Below are 25,642 nucleotides of genomic sequence, written 5' to 3' on the forward strand. Positions count from 1 at the left end.
AGCCGTACATTTCGAAGCCGCTGCCACGATACCAGGTACCACCTCCATTGCAAAGACGTGCCCCTTTGGCGGACCCAGAGGCCGAGCCAGATCGAACCCCGCCTATGATGCCTAACGTAGCGAGCACGGCAAAATGACGCCGCTACGGGATGGAATTTTTACGAGACGTACTTAACGTCCCGCAGCGCAGCAGTGCGACCGTCCGTCCTTCCTTCCTCATCGTCCTGGCTCTTTCTCTTCTCTCTACTCTACCCCGGAGTAACTCCTCTCTCGCGCTCGTCTCTCTTTCTCTCACCTCCTTCTCCGCCTCGTATCGCACGCGTTCTCTCGCTCGAATCACGTGGGACTGACCCTCCACGACGCGGAGGGCGACTAACGAGGGCCCACCGTGATTTCGTCCCACCCGGAGAGTACGAATTTCGGCCTCCGCCGCGAGCGGGCTTGAGAACAGATTATCGGACGAAAAGCTAACGCGGCCGCTAACATCTAGATACGGGATAAACAACTCTCTTTCAAAAGACAAAAATACATTCAATAGTATATACTCCACGAGGAACCCAGAACTTGTCTTCTGTAGTATTATGCATTATACATTATGCACGACATCTTTATAATTTGCGTTTGTCATTTACTTCCTCTATTATTATTACTTATATCTTTCTCTACTTTATTATTTGAACGTAAAAGGTATAAAATATATTGTGATATAAAAAATGATCAAGAGAAAGAAAAGATATTTTCAGTGTTTTTTTTTTTTTTTATATAAGGAGGTACTTATTAGAATTAATAATTAAATAAATTAAAAAATAAACTAAATAAGGAAATCTTATCAAAATTATAACATGAAAAAATATTATGTCACATATGTGTCACATACATGTGATAGAGAAATTGTTTGTAATCGTTGAAATATATATTAATTTTCAAAATCAATTATCAAAATTCATCTCAAAGTCATTTCAAAATTAATTATCAGATTAATTCAAGCGGAAATATCTTTAATGAATCGGAGATAGCTAATCGAATATAATCCAAATTGTCAAAAGATATGAATTCATCGACATGGCTGTTGATAATATCACGGAAGATTCCTAGTCCGTAATAATAATAGAATATCGGAACTATTACATATCATTTACTATCTACAATCCGATTTGAGAATCGATTTAAATATAATTGTAGCAATCTCGTCGACAACTAACAGTCAATGTCTTGACATTTCACTCGGTTTTACTCTTCTGTCATAGATATTAAACTGCGAGTTGAAGACTTTCACGCGAAAAGCAAATTAATTACATAGTATGCTTTCTTAATTATCCAATTTCAATTATCTCTCTTTTGATTGATTTCGTTGCGAAATATATACTCTTAGATATACTAGAATTTCAATTATCTTATGAAATTAAAATCACATTGTAACTTCACTTTTATTTAGATAAATTACTATTAGTAAAATATTTATAAGAAGGAATGTGTTCTAGTAATTAATAAAATTTTAAATTAATGCATTGCTGATTGTGAGTGAAAATAACATTTTTAATGTTTTAAAATTGATATGGATAATTGAAGTTTGAAGAGAAATTACAAAAATTTCCATCAATCTATTCATCGAACTGTTGCTTATTGTCGTAACGATCTTTTGTCCGAATTGATGAATGAAAAACAAGCATGTATATTGCCATTGAACAGGCTCAATTTAAAGGGAGCAAAGAGGAAGACTGTTGTAGTCTGCAAAGCGTATGTCATTTTTGTTCGTTTTACGTGGTTTTGACCGATAGAATCGCACCGGATGTATCCGACGGACCGTTATATGTATATCTACTTTATGCCATGTTATACATATATTTTCAAGTTTTTTCCAAATTTTTATCGACAATAAAAACTGAAAAACGTAACAAAAGTTTATTAATTTTTTAATTGATACCAATAGATCTTAATTGCATATTATATATATTTAAAAAATAAAATACGCTATTGGATCCATTCCCATTCGCACAAATTAATACTTAATATAAATTGAATAACTATTACTAACATAAATCAGTTCTCTATTACTAAAGAAATGTTAAATAAATTTTCGTTTAATAATTTTTTAGGTAAAAATTAATTGTCATTATTATTATATTAAGGAAACGCGTAGCAAAAGTCGAATGAAAATTGATATTACTCCTCGTGCATTATATTCGTTGACATGTACGTAATATAGTACATTTCTGCTATTTCTCTACATCATAAATCTCAATATTACCTATCGATTTCTGTAAATGCGATGAATTTATATAACGACCGAGAAACACAATTCGCTTTCACCGAGCGACGAGTCGCTTTCATGCCTTCGGAATTTCACAGAAGCGGATTTTGCGAGTCTGTAATATGAACATCGATAATTGTAATAAATCGCGCTAAGCAATTTACCGCACTTAGCGTATACGACGATAGTAAATTGTGCGCGATTGCGTGCACAACGTGTAATCTAATCTTACCAACATCCTGCCTATCTAGATTGTCGCGGATTAATAGTCGTTATTTCATTGCAAGTAGCATAGAACTGAAAAAATATACGCTACATAAATGTGACATGCACTTGCGGAGAAACAATTGTTTCCGCAAAGCATCGCGCAGGATTAATATGATTCTTATGGTAAGTAATGGTGTTTTGAGATTGTTTTGAGAAAAAATTGATAACTTGGAAATTTGAAAAATAAATTCCATCTGCAAAATAAATTGAACTTTTCGGTTGAAAGTATATACGTATGATATATTGAAAAGAGAGGAGAGAGAAAATCAAATATGTTTCTCCCACATATGCTGTGCTATTTTTAAATTTTATTAACAATTATGAATCCTTCTTTGAAATAAGTTTTATTGATGGAAAACATTTAATTCCGTTATCACACTTTATAGGATATTTTTGAAAAATAAATACAAGTAGCGCAAGATAAAATATTTTTTCACTCATTTTTAGTATTAAATATCTCGCTGACACTAAAAGCTTTACAGATGATTAAAATTTTCTTAAAAGAAAGTTTACGCTCATTTGAAGATTTATAAAAAATAAGACTTTACTTTCTGCAAACAAATGTACTAATATCAGTTGTCAATCTTTCATGACACAAAAAGATTGGTATCTCGACTTTCTCAACAAAAAATCGACTTTGAATGAATCAAGTAAGACACTCGTTTTACCTACTCATTTATTTCGTGGACACCCTGTATTTAATATTTAATATAAGACATATCGCACACATGCACGTTAGCGTCGGTTCGGCGATTAAAGAATTGTCGAGAAACATTTATTGAATCAATTAACAGCGGCGTGAAAGCCGGCGGTGTCCGAGTACGTTGATTGCGTGGAACTCAAGCAATCTCTCATTCACCGAAATCGGTAAAATCTTTTTAGAGTCCCTTTAGGTTCAATTTAGCGGGCAAGAGCGGTGCTGACCGTTCTTCCCGGCCAGTTCGACCAACCGGACCGTCCGCAGCCCTTTTTCTTCCTCTTCTTCTGCGTCTTTGCTTCTTCTTCTCGGCCTTCCACGTCGGCTTTTCTATCCCGATACAAAGAGGCGCGAGCGAGCCTAATTATTATGATAGCTCGCCACCGGATTCTGTCGGTCCCTTTGATCTGCCGCCGTTTAGCATGATCCCCCGATATTTAGGTAGGCTCTGTTGTCCAGGAAGGCTTGGAGGGGGCACCCTCGTGCAGTAAAAGAGGAGAGATGATGTGAGTGTATGTGGTATGTGTATGTGTATGTGTGTTTAACCGAAGACGAGAGAAGCGAAAGGAAGAAGGATTTAAGGAAGGAATCATTGGTAGAACAGGGATGCAATAAACTATCCATCAATGAGGATTTTTTTTCGAAAAATTTACGCTTCTCTTTCTCTGTCCTCCTTCTTCTCTACCTCCGCTCTCGTTTCCTTTTCTCGTCTCGCTTGATTGCTTTTATCGGCCGCATCGGTTTCGTCATTCCTGGGCCACACGCGAACGCGGATTACATTAAGACATTTTTTACGAAGAAAGACCGGTCTTTGATTGATAATTTCTTTTTTTTCACGCGTCGTTGGGAGCAGTAAAAAAAATAATCTATCTTTTGGAGCGTTATGGCGTTTGAAATTTTTATTGAAATAGATTTGCAATATCGGAAACAGTTTTTTCTCTTTTTTTTTTAGATAATAATTATTGTTATTTTTGAAATTAAATTTAATATTATTAAATGATGTAATATTATCATTCTTTACTCATACGTATCTAAAATTATTCTCACAGTTTTGAAAACGCAATCTTGATGACTACATTTTTTTGTTTTCGCTTATAACATTATTTATATTTTTGGAAAATATATAGCATCACAAAATAACATACATATTAATATATATTATTATTATATATTAATTTGCAAAATTAATTGTACACGCAATGTGCAATTAACACGAGTTCAACACAGTCAAGAGCTCTTTAAAACGCGCGCGCAACTTAGTATTCTCTCGTAAAAATTCGTGACATTTATCAGAATGTCAAGAGGTCATCGCATACGTTATTGAAATCGGGAGGTGTGAATCTATCCACTTTTCAAACTAATTCTATCAGACTCATTTGCATAGATATTAGGATGTTTCGATGTATCTGTTTAGCAAATGCCAGATAAGTCGATGAAAATTTATTATGAGATGTGCATTTATAAATGCACGTCTAATTTCACGCTCTGGCAACTTCAATGTTTCCCACACTTTGCGTTGACAGAACAGATCGGTTATCTCTAAAATATATATATGTATATCTAATATTAGTGAAAATTATCTATCGCTCGATCTAATTTAATCATGTTTCACACCATTAACTATATATTTCTAAGGATACATATCTTCTATCTTTTGACCACAGAGAGATTGATAAATAAACATCTTTTTCGATGTGTAAAGTGAGTAACATTTTAGCTTCCTTAAATATTAGATAAAAATTCTCTTATATTTACTAATAACGATAATTAATGAAATAGAACTAATATTCATTATTTATTAACATTCAATTAAAATTTGTTTTTATAAATACATCGCATGTTTCCCGTCAAATATAATAATAATTTATTCAAAATCTGCAAGTTTCATATTTTCGATTTCTCTTTTAGATTTTAAAATAAGTTTAAATCTGTGAAATATTTTCCACGCAGTGTATGTTGTGTCTCGTTTAAACAAGTTTTATATAACTTAAACGGAATCCTGAAATAAGTAACATTCGAACAAGAATTTAACATGAAATGCGGCGTTAAATGTAGATACCAACATATAGGTCCTATATAAATAGAATTAATTCGTCACAAAGTTACCTGAAGTTCCTAATTTATTTGTTGTGTGTGTTGATACATTTACATATAAAATAAGAGCACAATTCTTGCGTGATATACATAATATACTAATTGTAAAAGACGAGTTGAGTCAATGTTAATCTGCGAGATGCAACGCATTTAAAAACACGTTAACCGAGTACCTTCGATCGCTCGAGAATAAGTCTCCGCCGCTATCATCGGTCCATCCCGTCGTCGCTGTCTTTCATATTAGACAGGCGATACGTGTGTTTAGTCGTAATTGACGAGAGTTCGGGGCAGGTCACAGGTCACGAAGACGAGGAAGGCGCAGCGCGGTGCATGGGCAACCTTCCCCATTCTTCGCAATCCGCGATGTACCGTGTCTCTCTCTCGGTGCGCGTGTGTGCCGGGCTTCCCCACTCGCTGCAACCCATCACGTACCCCAGACCCCAGGACGGCCGCCCATCGTTCGTCCATGCCCGTTGCTTTTGTACCCCTTCCACGAACACGGCGAATCTGCTTTCCCTGTCATGCTCACGGTTTCTCTCTCGGCGCGGCATGGGTCTGTTCTCTTGAAACGGCACGTTTCTGTTCGAGCACCGCCTCATCTGCCAGCCGATTGGTCGAGCGGCCCTTTGACGTTCGTCCCGCGAATCGATTTATATCGCGGGGGATTTTTGCTCCCTCTCTTCTCGCGCCGCTGCCTTGCTTGCTCGCTTGCTCGCTTGCTTGCGCCAGAGATACGATAAAGCACCGAAATTTTCACGCTTTCGCGAAACGCGTACACGAGCTTTTCGCCCCTCCAGTGTTTCCTTGTACAAAACATTGAGCAAACGAAAACATCACTGGGGTAGAAGGGGGGAGGAGGGCAGATTTATCTACGATTCATTTTAGTGAGAATATATTGTTTTTTTATATTTAATTATTAAAAAGTCGGAGAACGTTATATTTCTAGTCGGTTGTGCTGTCCCTTTTTTTTTTTTTTTAATATAATTTAGTTTGCAATAATGACAGGCAAAACAAATGCTGAAAAGAATTTATGTAACATTATTAAACGTCATAATACAAAGATTTTTTATTTTTCTCATTTAGAATTATTAGTGTGTATGTTTTACCAGCTTTCATAATTGAAAAAAATTATTATTATATTAAAGACCAGTTTAATAATACTAATAGATTATTCCAAGTTTATAAAAATAAATTTTATCGCTTTGTAGTTTACAATTTTGATTATTAATCGTACTGCGATTCACATTGTACTTAACGAAATGGTCGAGAGCCGAACGTAGAGAAAAGATCTTTGTCTGTACAAAATTACTAGAAAATGAGGATCGAAGGTGCTAGTAAATGATCCTAAGTTTTCTGGCTGTCGAGGTAAATACCTGCAGATGACCAACGGTCTTTGAACAGCCGAACAATACGGCTGAGTGGCCGCGACCAATCGAACAAACGACTTGGCTTTGTTAACCTTCGCGAAGGTGACGGAGTTCCAAAGCAGCACTTATTAGGCACGCGACCCTCGTAGAACGAAGATGATTGCGGCACGACTGTGAATCGAATGGTAGACAATACGTCGGTGTGAGATCTCTCGATCAGTGCGCTTTCAAAAGATTTACAAAGAACTGGACGAAATAACGTTTTGCGTGAATTATGTGCAAGTAGCTCTTACCGCATATTTTTTATTTTGTCTCCTTTTTGGAATACATGCTGCGCAGACTGCTATATATTAAAATCAGACTAATGAGTACCATTGCGTAAAATGCCGCGAGGATAATTCTTTGATTTTGCAATTTGACATGTTCGCTAACATTAATTGCACGATAATCTTTTTCTCTTATATCTACAATTTAAAATTTTGGATAAATTATTCTCCTAGGTAATTTATTTTGAAAAGAATGACTTAATTTTGGTTTTTATCATCGATTGTCACTAATATTTATACATACGCGCCACTTGACGGTAGAGATTTTTAAACAAATTTCTTTTTAATAAATACATTTTCGCTTTTAATATAAATACTCATAATTATTTTGATATTTTACGCAATTCGATCACTTTCGATTTCGTGTTTATTTCATATTTTTTGTCTTTTCCTTCAATATTGAATAATATTGAATAATAGACAATAGATAATATTGGTTATTGAAAGAGCGAACCTTTGAGTTTTTTGTCGCTAGAAAAAGCGAGGAAGGCTGGAGGGGTTGTGCTTCATCGTTCGGAAGTGATTCGATATAACCTAAGAACGTCTGATGGAAGAACACACAGCTGGGGTGGTGACAAATTGAATGTCGCCTTCGTCACAGATACTGCAAAATTTTATCGGCTAGTAACATAGGATCGATAAGAGCAGTCTTTTCCGTTTACGAGTTCAATCTTGAAATACGAGATATAAAGTTCAGTGTACTCGACATAAAATATGTTAAATGTAATCTTGCTACAAGCTTCTCCGTTTAGACAAAATGTCATTTACACAGCGAATAGATATAAATAATTACAATAAGAAAGCTTACATATTGAAATTTAGTACTTTGATATTGTAAATACACAAATATGTGTTTTGTGTGTTAAAAATGGTCCAAATTTATCAAAAACGTTTATAAAAAATTTGCAAGAATTTTTTACTAGCAAGCAGCGCATATAAATCGTATTGGTCGACTGTCAAAATTCCTGTTACAATCTTTTCAGGATAATTTACATAAACAAAAAATACTTTCTATATCCAAAATTGTAAATATGTAAGCAATTCATTTATCTTCTACAAATAGGAAATTTCGATATCGTTACCAGAAATTTGCTTTCATGCGCTAATTCGAAAGCTCGCGCAGATTAACAAACAAGCATGAATATACTGCCATCAATCTGACTATTCACATAGCAATCAACGCCCTTTCACGTCTCAAAATCGGACGAGTCTATTGGAGCTTTTCTGCGCCGATTTTCTCTGGTTTTTGTGCGCTCGCAGGACCGATGTGTGCGCGACAAATCGCTCGGACTCTCGTGACATGTAAATCTCAAATCGACTAGTGTTGTTACAAGATCCCTCGAATATCCCCGTGTTCTTTTTATTTTCAGATACGTTTCATCTGTCGACTAGATAAACGTTCGACACGCTTACCTACTTTATATTTCTATGGGTGGGCTCGACGACGATCTATCGAGTAGAAGAACCGCGGGCTGGTCGATACTCACAAGCCGTCTTTTGCCTAGTAACATCGTGGTGTACCGATGACTATGACGCTTTCTTCGGTCCTCCGGAGGCGTTTATTTGCGAGCGTAACTCTGAATCCGATCGATTCGCGATACTCCGACCGACGAGGCGTTTCTCCATCGTGCCTTCCACGAATCTCGCCGCGATGCTGACGATTTCGCACACCGTGGCGTTGCCATCTTGTCGCGATCGCGATAAACCTGTTACGTTTGATCCTGATTGCTACATTTCGAAATTCTTAATATTCTCGCGATTATTTTTTTTTTTTTTTTTTTTTCTTTGCACATCATATTAAATGTACGTTATATTATTAAAAAAAAATGATCTTGCAACTTCGACAAAAATTGTCTAGGTGTAAAAAATTAACTGAAACAGATAAATTATTAGAAAATACTGTGATACTGCATATATTTTGCACTTAATCAATTTAAATGACAGAGACAGAATTTATATCTGCACTATTAATGTAATTTAGACAGAAATTTTTCTGTGATACCTATCTTTAAGGCCTATCGGCAAGGACAATTATATTTGTGATTAATATTTGGCAATGGGATCTAAATTTTCTAGAGGTTGCTAGAATATTGCTACTATAAATTCTATACGTGACAAACAATATTTTAACAGATACAAAAAGTAGCGATAAATTTTAATTGAGACATCTAGAAATCTATCTACATTAGCAAAATATTTTTTTGAGTAATGAATCTATGCTCTTTGCTTATATTTGATCTTGATAAATAATGCGCCTTTTTTTATGTGACATATCAATATAACTGTACAACTTTGATAACAGCATTAGTTTTCATTTGCCTCTATGAATATAAAATTGTATGCAAATCAATAATTGTACATTTTTGCCAAAGATGTCTGTATCGTAAAGATTGTATACGTGGCAAAAACTTGAAGTAATCATTGTCTGAAAAATCTAAAAATAGAAACCACTTGCATTTCGGTCTCAAAACATAACGTCAGACTCTACATTTATAGCATGTATCGAGAAAAAAATATTTATGTAAGCGCGCTCGCAGCGACGTATTAACATATGATAATGTTTTCGATTAGAGGCGTGAACGAGAGCTACTTGGTTTTTCTGGGCAGTCATTGCCAAGGAACGCGCGTCTCTTACGAGCATCTCTACATGGGGGGCACGCAGGGAAGAGCAAGAGGGGAGAGGGATGATGCCCTTAAGGGTACATACACGCCCTTTGCGCGGCAAACCTGCCCTAAACTAGGCTGACAATAAGTCCCCGGAAGAGCGAGCAATCTGTCCCCTCGACTCGGCGACCCTCCGGCAATAATTAGGCCCATTCAATGAGGAGATTTATGTAACTCACCATGATGGAATATCTTATTTCGCTCGCGGTGAGAGAGAAGGAGCGGATACCGTCCGTGAGGAAGAGCTCGGCAAACCACAGCCAATAATTTATTTATCACATCTATACGACCGCACGACAGATCCGCCGGCCGGTAAGTCGTTCCAGGGCTCTCGGTATGGGGGGGTGATGTGCCGGGGGTAATTCGTTCCCTCTCCGAGACGATCGAACTGTCTCGATCCGCCGAGAGTGGTTACTTATGGCGTGGTACTTGAACTCGATTAAGTCAATCTTTTCGGAATCTTGATCGGACTTGTACTCGATACGCGCAAAAAGAGCAACTGTGTTGCTAAAAGTATTTTCAGGCTCACGATTTTATGGCATATTTCCTGATTTTTATTCAGATTCCACTTACAGAGAAGCTTCTAACGATTCTAACGCGCATTCGCGTTTATTAGATCGCATGAAAATTCACGTGATTACTACTTAAGTAGTAGATACTAAGTAAATATGCAATTTTCTAATCTGATCTGACGAGTAGCTTTCGAAGCGAGAAGAAAATCACGCGCAAGGATCAAGTTTGTCGATTCAGTCGCATCGCAGCTCGCCCCGGATCGCATAATCGGCGATAGTAAAATTAATTAAATGTTGCGGCGGAAGGAGCTGTCACGCTCTCGACGTAAGTTCCTGATATAAGAGGGACTCACGCATGCGAGCGGCTGGTCTCTAAAAAAATATTTATCGCCCGTCTTTACGAGCATCCTCCGTTGAAAGGGTAATTTCGCATATCCTATGCGTCTCGGGATCGATTAGCGAGATCGCCATACGCGTCGCCATGCTGGCTCGGTTGCAACTGCCTTGTCTGAAAATGCGCCGGTAACCGCGACAGGAAATACATAAGGAATTTATGACGTCGTACGGCGACCGTGCATCGAGCGCGCGGTGAACCGCGGTTAGTATCGAAAAGCACTTCGCGAAGCCGTTCGAAGCCTCAGGCGTATCGTTCTTTCGAGTCGGCATACTTTCCGTAATATATATGGGAAAAGTACTTTCATCAATCGTTTGTTCCATTTCAAATCCTATCAAGATTAGAACGCTTTGTCAATATACGTTTCAATATCTCAATATATACCTCGGTACATATCTCAATATATACCTCGGTACATATCTCAATATACATTTTTTTTTTCCTTAATAACAATGTCGAAATATGTATGCAGCTTTCGAATTATAAGCGAATCAGAATAAAGGCTTTTACAAAAATATAAGATGAATTTTTTATCGCAGCTTTAATGTAAGATTTAACAATATAATAAATAATATTTTTTTTATATAATATTATAATTATATCATATAACTATTGTAGAAAAGTTGATTTGAGAATAAGTAGTAAAATCGCTCAATCAAGTTTTCTTGAAGAAAATCCATTTAAAAATATAATATAATACGTAAAAAAAATGTAGATTGTTCTGTGCGATAATATCTTCGAGATATTAATTATTTTTTAGGAAAATAATATTTGTTTTAAAGATTATTAAAAAGTCAGAACTTTGTTTTCTGAAGCGTTAAAAGTTAGTGTTGTTGATGGCTTCAGTGATTATGCATCGTTAAACGTTTATCGTCTTGCAACGAGAATGCTGTTTTACGCATCGGCCATATTTGTTATTTAAAATCATAGCGATAGTGTCATGGTTTAGAATCGAACAAACGACTGCCATCGTGCATACGCTTTGCGGGGTCAGCCGATAAGAAACTTTTAAAGCTGCTTCCAAGTGCTTCGTGAGTCTATTTTTGCTTAGCATAATGCCAGACCGTACGAAGGAGGGTTTATTATAGCCTATTCGAATCGCCTATTGCTATTGTCATTCCCGTGCATGTCGAAAACACTAACCTCGATAGCGTCTCGCACGCACGCTCAGAACGGTCCCCGACCTTCGAACTTGAATTTAATTGCGTTGCACCTTGCTTCTGTTTACTGCACGATAAAAAAACTGTTTGGAGAATTCTATATATGCAGTTTGGAAAATCCAAAGACTTCAACTCGACTTTGGAAGATTTCAAATATCCCATTTTTTTATACTAACTTGGTTTATATTGAAAACAAGAAATATAGATGAAACGTCAATAAAAATTATTGTAGCATCAAGGTTAATAATCGTGATATACATATATTTGTATTCTCATCGATATGCAGTTACTTCCATTTTAAATAATTAAAAATTATTGCAAATTTAGAAGAAAATTAACTTTTATATTATAAATTTTAATAAAAAAGACATTAAATTAGATAAACTTTCCTTGACGCAAACTTTTCCATAGTCCTTTAAAATTCGAGATCATTGAAGCGGTCGAGCGACTGATCAAAGCTTCACGGTGGTTACAAAACATCTCGCCAATGTCGTTTTACACAAAAGCGCGGCACGACTCTAGCAGTCAATTCGAGTACCATTTAGGCTCCATTTAACTCGAATCAGTTTCACTAACCATCTTCCCCCAATTTAAACCCGGAGGGGAAAAAGCCGAGGGTCCCTCGCGACCATTGAAGAGCCGGGCGACGTTGTAGATTTTCGTTGTGAAACATCGAACTGCTGGTGTCCCCGTTCACGCGGGGAAGCAAAAATGATCTCTTTGAAAAGCAGCTTGTCAGTTTCATCAATTTTCCGTCCCCGCTCGCGCCTACCTCGTCCCGTGTCGTATGATTTGACACACCTCGCACGGAGGCTCCGGCTGTCCGTTCGATCGTAATGACATTCGGGACCGCGCCCACCCTGGCACGTCGTGTGACCTCTTAAAACTCGACCGGGAATGAAAGACCCTGCATGGATTCGTTACGCCCGTAGAGTGCGATTCGTCGTTGGACGTGTCTGAATAGTCGTTGATGACTTGATACTCGAGGCATACGAATGGTATGGAAGCCGGAACAGCGAGCTGTTGTGGCGCCGCTGCTTTATACTTTTTTTTTTTTTTTTTTTTTTTTTTTCTTTTATAGAAGTGCTCCAGTTAGAATCTGGACAATTCTCGGTTGAAAATCAATATAAAATATCGGTTTTTTAATTGCAAGACACCAGCCTGATGCCTAATGTTATGCGATGACAAATAATTTAATAATTTAATCGAATCAAAAACCGAAGAAAACAATTATTATTTTGTTGAAGTACCTACGAAATCTAATGAAGTTTGTAAGTAATTAAATCCTCAGATGCATTTTCAAGCATAGTCTTAACTTTTTTGCAGTCGATTATTGCATAAATACATGATGTACTAATTAATAAAAGTTTGCTTTTAAGATTAATGCAACCATGAATGAATATAATTGCGATTTTAGAAGTAAAAGATATTTCTGTAAATCTTTCTACAGATTTTTTCAATGTGAAGAAGTTTAAAAATACCAATTTAAAAATAAGGATTTCTGATATATTAAAAGTTTTTAAAAAACATGACATTTAAAATCAAATTGCTTAGTTCTCTTTTTAAATAATTAAAAGTTAAGACCGTATTATGTAAAGGAAAGAGATTAGCAAAAGAGATAAAAACTATAATTTGAAAGTTTTAAACTTTAAGAATTTAAAAACTCATGATTTTTGAGAATTAATTTAAAAAAATGCTTTTATTATTAAATTCTAAATAAATGCATTTTTTTTTTTCAAGAATACAGCAATGACTCTTTCCAATGCAATATACATAATATTGACAAGAATAAGCATAAATTAAGCTAACGACTTCTCTTTGTTTTTTTTTTTTTTTTTTTGTAATGTGAAAAGATTATCAAAAGTATAAAGAGATAAAGGATAAGGAGAAAACGTAGGAGAATAAAAGATTCCAAAAATATTTTGATCATCCTGTCGATAGACGAAATTTGCGAAATCCCACGTGCGTTTCTACGCTGCCACGCGGCGCGCCGAAAAGGTATTACACACTTTAGTGGTACAGAACGTAAAGTAAGTATATAAAGCAATTCGTGTGTGGCCCGGAGATGGCCGGTTCTTCACCTCGCGAACGAGAAGTCGGTTCCCTTTGATGTTGCGCCTACCCGCGCCTGGGTGGGAGTCACTTCTCTACCGTCTTCTGCTTCACCCGTCCTCCCTTCACCGAGCGAGCCCCCTCGCTCGACGTGTAAGCTTCGTCCTCTCTTGCCCTCTCCTGCGCTACGGGGACCGGACCCTTTTCCCCCTCCCCCCGTTCCCCGCGATACATTTTCTCCATCGGCCATTTTACCAATTACCAAGGGCGTATCTGTACGAAAATTGATGAAACTGAACCCCCTAATATCGCATTCGAGTCTTTTTCAATTCGCAGTTTACAATCAATGATTGCCTGAAACAAGATTTAAGCTTTGCAAACCCCTCGCACAATATTAAAGAATCTCACTAAATCATTTTGTTGAAAAGAACATATGTCATTTTTTTCTTAAATTATATATATTACACAGAATAAAAAGAAATTTCCTTTGACACTTTTTCGTTTCATTACACTCTCGCTTCGTGTTCCTCAAGGATTATTAGCTTCAGGCCCCGAAAAGTCACCACCATCCGCCCATTCTGCGAATTATGCATGCAAGTCGAACCGACGATCGTCGCTAATTATGATAATAATAATTGCGCTAATAATACCCTCCATGGGATGTGAAAGAGAGAAGTAATTAATCGGAGAGATAATATCGTGGCCGCTATAGTTCATGAGCGCGAGAAATGGCGACGATAGCGAATCGTGAAAAGAGGCGCTCTCCGTCAATTGCAGCGCGTTATCGCAGCTGGCATCGCGTTAAACAGTTCGGGCGGTAAGCGTAACGAGTTAATAACTCCTATTAGAAAGTACGCAATTATTAGCTGCGAATATATTAATATTGCTATATAGTAAAGTTTAATAGCTTTCGATAATCGGCGAAGCTGTTACAAATTGCAAAGCGTTATCACACGCAGCGCGGCTCTTCAGAATGTCTAACAATCTATTTTAAGACAGCCGTCTCATACATATGTTCATTATCATATGTATATATTCATTTACATTTCGCTGAACAACAATTACTTAAGCTTTATTAATTGATTTTATCATTTAATTTTTGAATTTCTATCCTATATATGAAAGATTCATATATAATTAATAACGCAGTGTGATAGTAATTTTCCATGAATATTGAGTAAAAATAATATTTAAAGAAAGCAATTAACATAATTAACGTTGATTGATCATAGTTTATTTAGGTCTTTGATTTTAATTAATTAATCAATGTTGATAAAATGTTGTTTAAAAAAAAATTGTATTTTTAAGAAAGATTATAATGTCTGTGTAATCTGTTGAACGCACAATTTACTAATTACGAAAAGAGGAGGCGATTGTCTTACAATATATCGAGAGCCGTCGATGATTTTATCTCTTAGAAATCTCGTCTCTTTCCCTGAAAAAATGATCGAGTGATTGTCAATTATTTATTCGCGGGATATTATTTATCCGAGCTATCGTTGTACTCGGATCGAATCGAGCATCTCGCGCAACAATTATTTTTTCAATCACTATCGCGCGTACACGTGGAAATTCGATTAACGATCGAGGCGAACGCGTCGTCATAAATCACCCGTACCGTATTATACAGGCGCAACGCGAAAAGTTCTCTATCAAAAGTTATCTACGAATTAATTAGCGCGCTCGCGCGTATGTTAACGAAGCGTGTCAGCGTTTGTCTATCGTGCAACGCAACGTGGCCTCGCGTTGCAGCGTGCGAAGTGCACGTGCATCGTCACACGGCTTAACACGAGATGCGAGATACCGTATGTAAAGGAACGTTACAATCGGAATTCCAGCGTAACGTGAAATTAAGAATTACACAAGCAATTACCCCGCTCGCTCAAGGCGACGGTGTATCATCTTCCAATTATTACTCGCACGATACTTATCGTCGACGCGATTTCTGAGAAATAGAAGTTTGTCACTTGTCACTGTGTGCGTCATCTTGAATTACGTGGAAAAGAAAATACGATTTCAAGCTCATGAATCAGAGGAACAAGACTGATAACAAGACGCATACGCATTTTCTTGTTTATGTATGAGTTGAAAAATGAACACTTTGTAGAGAGAGATAATTTAAAGTGGGGTAATTAAAAGCGATGTTGAATAACCTCTATTCATTTACAAAGATGTATATGTGTAGTTTGTATGATAAAAACTTATTATTATAAATTATTTAATACCATGCACATACATGCGTTATAAAAATGTACGAATACAGCAGAATGATTTTGATCGGACACTAATTATTATTAATAAATTATGAAATTACACAATCGAACACGTTAAATAGAGCATCATATATTAATATTTTTAGTTATCATAATAGTCAATATTTCTTTTTGCATGATCATATACGGAAGCGAGAGATAAGTTCTGCTAACAAAGAAAAGTCGTGATTAATATAGTAGGTATTCGGTTTACGATCGAAATATTTCCTAATGTATTCGCACAATGTATTAGGTTTTGTGATAGTGATGCAAATTTTTGTTGCTGCAGGCCAACAGGAAATCGTAGAGGAAACAAAACAGCTGCATAACAGCTGCATTTTTCTCGAGGCTTTTATTCCTATTTCACGATTAATTACAACATTGTAATATCGAGCATGTAATGTTATATTTGCTTACTTACATGCAAAGCGCTCCGTTTCCTGTAAAGAGCAAAAAAAAAAAACACTACTACTTTTACCGTGCATCCAGGACAAAATATAATTTGCGTTGTCGTTCAACAGTAAATAATAGAAAATTTAGAGATATTAAAAAATAACCGGAAAAAATTAAAAATAAAAATACGGAGCTAATGATCTAGTCTGAAAAGCATTGAAAAAATGCTCGATTAATCAAGCGTTGGGTAGTCAAATTGAGAAATCGGTAAAAAGTCGATTAGTTTGCGGCGTCTGAGAGGCGCGCGGAACGCTGGACCGCGAAAAAATCCGCGAAAAGGCTAATTTGCGCGCGGCTTCCTCGTGTGTGTCGGGGCCACGGGTGTAATTAAAACGATCAAACAGTCTCGATCCGGCGCGGTTATACGTGCTGCCGTTGACGGCGCGGCAATTCCGCGCGGATGGGACGATGCGCGGGCGATTCGAGGCAATCAACGAAATACCGTAATGTCCCGTACACTCGCTCCCTCAATCCCCATCCCCCTCCCCTTCCCTTTTCTCCCCTTTCCACCATTTCTCTTCATTACGGCGCCCGCTACCCCGCATGTAAATTGTCCGCCGCGTTTCCAGGAGCAGGTATAATATCATTTTAATGACGAAAAAGCGCCGCGTCGACGGCAATTAATCTGGCGAAAAAATCGGGGAAGCCCATAGCGCTCACGTTGCTGCACCGTCGATTACGACGTTCCTTTTCTCCTTTCGTCGGTCTTCCTTTATAATTCATCTTTTTTCCGCTCTCCCATCTCAGTTGAGCTGTGTGACATGTCGAGCGTGCGTTAAAGGTTCGTCGATTTTGAAAAACAGAGTAATTGTATTTGGAAAATTCTACCTTCCCGTATGTGTGACATAATAGGTATTACATTTTATTTTCAATGCAATTATTTATAAATTGCATTTTAACAAAGATATAAAAATATAATTTTTTACTCATATACATATATATATATATATAATTTATATGGATAACAAATTTTTACATATGGCTTTCTTCTATACATATAACATATACATATAGCTTTTTCATTTTTTAGTTCGATATTATTTCTCATTGAATATTCGCCAAAATAATCGTAAGACAAAGATGGGGAAGCAATTGGCATTCAAATAACTCCTCTTGTTCATGTCAGAAACAAATTCCGACGATGCAGATGAGTTCTAATGGTGATCATCAACACCCCGTGACTCTTTCGATTTACCGAAGCATTACCTCGAGAGCTGCAATTTTCCCGCGAGCGACTCCGACCACGCGGCGATTCTATTTGCACTTCAAATTTTACTGGGTACCGTCACGAGAGCAGGTCAATCGTGTTTAACCATCCAATTTTGTGGGAATCCTGCCGTTATGACAAAGTTGCTTTGATCACGTATACCTTTCGACGAAGCATTTACTCATTGCGATACTGAGAATGTCTAGATTGAAAAGATCTTGAGGTGCTAAAATTTAATATTTGTATAGTTCCAAGTAATATATTTTACGTAAAAAATTTTTTATCAGATTTCATTCTAAAATATTTATAGTGTGAAAACATGTATATTAAAAAAATATAATTGAGATTCCATACGAAAGAAAGATTTGCCGAAATATTGTTTTGGTCTTATAAAGAAAAGAAATTTTTATAAAAATATTTTTGAGATATATATATCGAGTTTCTATAATATTAAAAATAATATTAACTGTTTCGTGTTTCATTAAAAAATATATTCCACTTACTGAACATGTCAAAGTATCAAGTAGATAATCGCATAGGTAAAAATAAATTATTCTCAGAATAAAGTTTCTGAATATTTTTAGAATAAAAAGCATAACACATACATGCATAAATCTCAATGATCGCTGGTAGTTACTCGTTTCGGTGAAAGAAAGCATCCGATGATTTATGTGAAACAGCGCATTTCGCGGAGGTCGCATTGGCGGCAATCTTAATCTTATGAAAGACCGGAGCTGCTTTGAGCGACCATAAATACGAATTCTAATACACGACGATAACGTGCAATTACGTCGCATTGAAATCGAGATATCGAAGGAGAAAGTCGTCGCGAAATAATACGCTTGAGGATGCGCGCATAATGCGCGAAACGCGCTGATTCTAAACGTAATCGTGATGTATCGCATCGCGGCATCCAAATTTTATTATATCAAATTTGCAGTTAAGTTTTTCATTAAAAACTTTGTCAATTTGTGATTTCACGTGACATGATATTATACTAAATTTTTCTTTTAAATTGCATCTGAAAAGAATTTACGAAAAGCTATAATTATTTTTCCGTGCTATAATTATTTCCGAAGCTATAATTATTTTCCTTTAGATGATTAATTTATATTCATATATTGATTTATAAGTAATTAGAGAGAAGAGAGAATTATTATCCTTTACAACATGTGTTCAAGCCGCAGTAACATAAACGACATATTGATTTTGTCCTTATAATATATGTATTTTGTTCGAGAAGCGAATTCTCTTGCCGCTATACATATATATTGCTACTGAGTCTTTGGAAGCAAACAGCGAACTTTAGTTTCAACGAGGCAATTTCTTGTCTTCCCTCGTATTACCCACTAGTGAACGTAGGGTGTAAAGGGTATAATCATAAGAGTTGCAATACATTGGTTCTTTCACTCTGCATCATAAAATATTCTTGAAACGAGTAGCAACATGATAGCAAATTTTTTAGATTATCGATTTTAGCACAAGTGTTCAAATCAGTTTTTCAAAATTGAACTCTTCGTCTTTCATAGGGGGTGTAGTATTTACGCTATTGTTTATACAAATTTTCTTATAAAAAATTTTGTTTTCTAAAAAAAGGACGTGACTGAGAAAGCTAATTTACTTTAAATGTACACACATATATATATATGTGCGTGTGTGTCATATATATATATATATATATATAGATTAAAAAAATTATATATTGAAAGCTTTGAATAATTTCTTATAAAACACGTATTATTTTATAGATATGCGTGTAAGATCTGCTATCGTCATTCAACAATAATATATTATACGGAAAGTTCAAGTTACGCATCATTGAGTTCTTAGAAGACGCACGCCCTCAGACAAAGGACTAAGGTCAATCGAGGCTATAGAATAAGGAGACTAACAACTCTTGTTGTTTAACGCTCCACAGCACAGCGGATAAGATGGCCGTCGCCGTAAATGTATCAAATATTCAAGAAATCGAAGCTCATTATATAATCCCGCGATGAGCGTTGATATGGCTAAGCTGTCAGTTTCCAGCTACTCTTCCCACAATTTTAATAAAAAAGTGACCAGTGTCACTTCTTTGCTACTTTAACGTCGCCTCGCGTTCCCCTTTTCGCGCCGCGTTTTATACGCTCACAGTAACATCTCTACAATATTTCCTGTAGCTCTTATATGTATATGCGTTAGTACATTTATTATTAATGTATACATATATATTTTACTATAAAGTAAGTAATGGTACAAAAGTAAGTAATGATACAAAAGCAGATTAAAAAGAAAAATTTTATCTACCGCGAAGTATTTCAATTCGCAGAAAGATGTAATGATGAAAAAGAAATATTAATACTTAAATACATTTATATATTTCTAGTATAATATATGCATATTGATTTTTACGACATCTTTTGCTTATATAGTTTATACAATAAATAACTTTTAAAGAGAAATTGTACGATAATCAAAGTCTTTTACAATTATCTGAATACCTACGGACTTCATTAAAAACCTCTATTCTTAATAGAATATAACCACTCGAACGATATTATATAACTTTACGCTTGAGAAAGTTCACATTCGAGTGAGCGAATATCCTTTCAAAGTCGTTAAAAAAAAATGCGTCGAGACGTTAGTTAAAAATTATGCCCCTCGATGAAATTGTTTATCACGCGACGCTCAGGAAACACGCCAGGTCTTTTGTTATTGGCGCGAGAAGTGAGAACCGTTAACACCAACGCGGTTACAAAGTATCGAGAGAGAGGAATATCCAACGATGGCGAAGCGAGGCGACGCGAGGCGACGCGACGCGACGCGGGGTAGCCGGAAACGAATTACGGGAAATGATAGATTACATTAGCAGAGTCCGCGTCGCGCGTTGCACCCCCGCCCCGCTGCATCCCAACCCCGTCGTGTTTTACTCGGCACAGCCTCGTGGTATTATTATTTTCGATGCTATTTAATTTCCGGTTTCGTAACAGATTGCACCTCGACGCCGCGCTGCCGGACGTGCTCTCGTGGCTTTTTCCTCACAAAAAAATCTTTTCTTCAATAATCGACATATCATAGATATATAAGAAAAACCGCCACGAGTTTATTTTTGCGGCAAAAAGGGGATTTTCTAGATCTATAAACGTCAGTTTTACGATCGGGAGAATCGATATGTACATATTCATAGATGCATAGATTACTTGTGAATTCATGAACATTTACATTCTTGTCAACATTAATTTACGTTTCGCGCAGAGAGACAAAGAGATAGTTTCAGAGAGTTTTTCATACTTCCATAATATATTATCGCCCTTATGTCAAAACTACGAATGTGCAAACTTTCCCATTTTTCACTAATATCAGTTTTTTTCAATATTGGACAAAGATTTTATACCAGAGACTGTGAAAGCTATAGAAAACTTGAGATTAATTTAAAAAAATATATATTAATTATAAGAATAAAAGAACCTGATTTTTCAGAGTAAATTAAATTTAAATTGCAACAACTTCGAATTACAAAATTACATATTCATAGTTTTGGCATAAGGGCGGTTATATAGAGGTATAACAATTGACAATAAACGGTATAGCTATTTATGACTTCCTATCTAACAATAAATCTGAATTCTAAACTTTTTCTCTCTAGAATAAAAGCTCTTGTAAATATTCTTTGAAATTGCATTTCTCTCGAAACAGTTTACATAGATCGCAACTTTCGCATGAGTGGAGTGGACTGAACGGCTTTTCTTAGAAAGTCAATGCTCTTATAATTTACGGTTAATTTGATTCACATAAAAATCGATTTGCTTGTACACACACGTAAAATCGCGCGCAATGACTCTCTCGTTAAAGTATAATTTTCAAGAGTGTACGAATTGTGTTCGAGACTCTTATCACACACCTGTGTCGCGGGACGAAGCACGTATGACGTTTACGAGCTTACGAGGATTTCGCGTGCGCACCGGTAATCGTTCTAGTATCATTAACAACAGCGCGTATATAAGTCACGTATCTCTATGCACTCCGTCAATCAGACGGAGCTGCGTTCTAGCAGCCGTCACGGTCGCGGATGCAATCTCGAGACTAGGCCGAGTGCATCATGCAATAAGCAACAATGATTTTTTATTTCTCTAGCTTAAACTATATCATGTGACATCGATTTTCAGAGCAAATTGTGTGCATTAGAAATATATGTATTGTTTCCGAGTCGCAGACACAATTTAAAATTAGGATTAATTGCTCGAAAGCCGAATCATATATAAATAGCTTAATTAACGAGTCGAGATTAGAATATTTCAGACAAATTATATAATCTGATAAAATATATTTTTAAAAATTCTTAAAAAACTTTAATTTTTAAATGAATTCGAACACGCTTCTAATTATAGATTTAATTGTACAATTGATGATATCTGTACTTTTTTGTCGAAAGAAAAAATAATTCTACATTTGTTAAAATAATTCATAATTAAATGAACTAAAAATATTCTCACGTATTTGCATATCATGATGATTGATACTTTTTTAAATGACGCTATGCATCGATATACAACATATAGTTCTCGTATATATGATATACAAAAACGTATTAATAAGAGTGCATTTACATTGTAAAGGTATTAACGAATTATACAGTCAACGTAACACTTTTCTTATAGAATATCATGTAGGTACATAGTATACACTATTACAGTCTACTGACATTCTGCAAATTCGAATACAACGTACAAAGGCGCAAGGTTAATAACCCGTGTGTATAACAATAAGTAACTATAGAAGTCCCCAGTCCGGGGATACTTCTACTATTATAGATCTATCGGCCAACGGACTCTTGTCCGTGGACGACACAAGGCACGCATATGGTCTTTGTGCGGGAAATTACTGTACGCGTGTGACATTTATTTCTACCTTACTGAATGACATTTCGCACAATTATGGCATATATGTGACATAAATGACATAAATATTTGTAAGTATAAAGTTATTACGTTTCTGGTGTATATGTAATACAAATAAAGGATAGTAAAATATTTCGTTTAATATATAAAATTTATAATTACTGTTGCAATTGACATTATAATTGATGCAACACGCAATTTGTAATAATATGAATATTGTAATAATATTATACAATTTGTAATAATATTATTGTTATTAGAAAAATTAAAAGTCTAGTTTTAATAAATGATTACATTCTTTTTTAACGAGATCGTAATCTTGAAAAAATGTCTTTGTTTCGCTTAAATCGTTACAGTAAGTAGAATTTGCGCTTCGGCAATTTTCTCGTTCGTAATTCGTGTGTTTACATTGAAAAATGAGCGAGTGCACGGTGCATGAGATTTCTCACATGACTTCTGCAGCAATACGCGCATCACTTTATGGCACGCTAATAACATTTCCTACAGCTAAGTGCATCCGTTTCTTTTTTCTTCGTATTATTCATTATTTACTTCTTTTATGTTCCAATTAAATTAGAATTTCATTCACCGTTATGTTTGTTGTGATAATCAATCGAATTTATTTAATCTTACTAAGAATTCTAAAAAAAAAGTGTTACGTTGACTATATAATTCGTTAATATCTTTACAATGTAGATGCACTCTTAATACGTTTTTGTACATATATGAGAAGAATATGTTGCATATCGATGCATAGCGTCATTTAAAAAAGTGTTGTCCATCATCATGATATGCAAATACGTGAATATATTTTTCATTCCTTTATTTTATTATAATAATCTACTTAAAAAAAGAGATATAAGTAACTACTTTTTCTTACACAAGCATATTTTTAAAAAAGTACACTCTTAGCTAAATATCTTAGTAAAATATCTTGACTAAATCAATTTTTATTCATAATCTTACTCTTTCCTTACTTATTCGTTCGAAACGTAAATAATTAGAAAATATACTGATCACACAGTTAATATAAAAAGTCACCCCTTCTTCTCTTTGTGGTCATCTCTCTTGGTTCTATGTCGTCTCGTCAACTCGAAGATGGTAGTTAACGTGTTTTAAAGTCCATACGGCGGTAATTTTTATTTGTCGCCAGAGGTGCGAGGTGGTGTGTGTGTGTGTGTGTGTGTGAATGCGCGCTGCGAGCAATTTGTATGCTCGTTTTTAGTTTGTATAAACACGTAAAACGGCCGACGAGAGAGAAAGAGAGAGAGAGAGAAAAAGAAAGATGTTTCGTGACGACGGAAAGAGCGGCGTTTGTAGAAAAAGAGAAGGAGGAAAAGGGGGAAATGACCGCGCGCGCCCCGGAGCAGAGTGTCTCTCACGACTTTTGTACACTTTTGCGCTCCATTTTGAGTCTTCACTGGGCTAATGACACGGTGGGACATTGAAAGAGGTTACATGCGTGTAACGATGGATACGAACCGACGGTTGATGTGCACGACGTCTCGTCGTCGTCGTCGTCGTCGTCGTCGTCGTCGTCGTCGTGTACGCGAGGCGGTGCGTACGCTCACCGCCGTCGCGTGTGCATGCAAATTTTTCTGTGTCAACAAGCTGAGACTCGCCTCACTCTGTCCCACGAACGACGACGAAGAAGTCGTCATCTCGCTCGCACACACACACGCACACGCACACGCACACACAGACACTCGTTACCTCGAGGAAGTCCGGTCGGTGTGGTTCGTTCCTCCCCTGCAATTTTAATAACCACATCCTTCAGCCATTGGATAAGATGGCGAGTCAAGATCGAAAGCGCGACCCTCCTCGTTTCTTTTTCTGATCCTTCCACCAAAGGTTACTCGTTATTCAAAAGAAAGAGATAGATGTATAGTTTTTTTTTTTTTTTTTTTACCGCGTTACATCATCTGAACTTCGCGACCGGCGATGGATGACAAATTACGTTTCGTCGATAATTAATGTCAGGTATAGAGACGAAAGAAAGGTTTATCTCGCGTTAACCCTGTATGTCACATAAGATGCACAAAAGTCAAACGTTTTATGCTTCGTGCAATGTATGTTTCAAGGACTAGGACTAGAATGATGTAAATTGTATTTACGCGATCGAGGGACAGCATTTACGTGAGCTCGTGTTAAACCATGATGTGTTTCCCGTTTAATTAAGTATAGTTACAAAACACAAAGTAGTATTTATTAAAGAGATCCGTTGATATGAGATAATGTGCGTTTAGAGACTTAGTGCTATATAATAATCGGTAATATTACGTTGTTCGATCCTAGATTGGTGATTACGAGCTAACGCAATTATCGATTAACTACATTACAATTGAGAATGATTTGTCAGATCATATATTCGATTTTCTATACTATCGTAAATAAGATAAATCGTATGTATCATGATTATCGCAATATATTCTGTTGCTAAATTTGATTGTTTTTATAACGAGAGAATCCTGCAATGTTTAGTGCGTAAATTAAATCTCATCTATCTTATGTTTACTTGCATACTTTTAATTTTTAGTTTTTTATATTATTCTCAAATTTGAACTGGCCAATTCACAATGATGTGTATAAATTTATTATAGATATATATTGTGATGCGGCAACATTTGTGTCGTGCGTAATAGAATGTCACTTAATATCGGTTCGCATATGAAGAAGGTCTAGATATTCTCGTATCAATAAAGCTCTTTGCTGCCTAATTGCTGCCTTGTTTTCATCCCACTCACGTGACAGAAATTGCGGAATGAGTCGGCGGTTTGCGCGCAGCTGTTACATGTCAACGTCGATAACGTGATTGAATTTTCCTGTCTGTGTTACGTAACATCCCCAGTGATGTAATTATGAAAACGTTGCGGCTTTGAAACGGATACGGCGGCGGTAAACTTCTGTATCGAAAGGACCACTTCGATGGTGGAAGTACGTTAATGCGATAGAATACTGTTATTAAGTATAAGATTCAGAAAGCATAAAAAGATATATCATGCGCGAATATCGTTTATCTAATCGAAAAATTAAGAGAAGAATTAATCCTGATGTATCATGCGGCATAAA

General features: G+C 36.1%; 1 protein-coding gene across 1 annotated transcript in view; it reads left to right on the top strand.

Annotated features, from left to right (window-relative positions):
* LOC140667315 (cysteine-rich hydrophobic domain-containing protein 2) overlaps positions 1 to 25,642 on the top strand; it is a 169,631-nt gene that overhangs the window by 122,722 nt on the left and 21,267 nt on the right. The window lies entirely within an intron of this gene.

This window comes from Anoplolepis gracilipes, chromosome 6 (assembly GCF_047496725.1).
Source record: "Anoplolepis gracilipes chromosome 6, ASM4749672v1, whole genome shotgun sequence".
Lineage (NCBI taxonomy): Eukaryota > Metazoa > Arthropoda > Insecta > Hymenoptera > Formicidae > Anoplolepis > Anoplolepis gracilipes.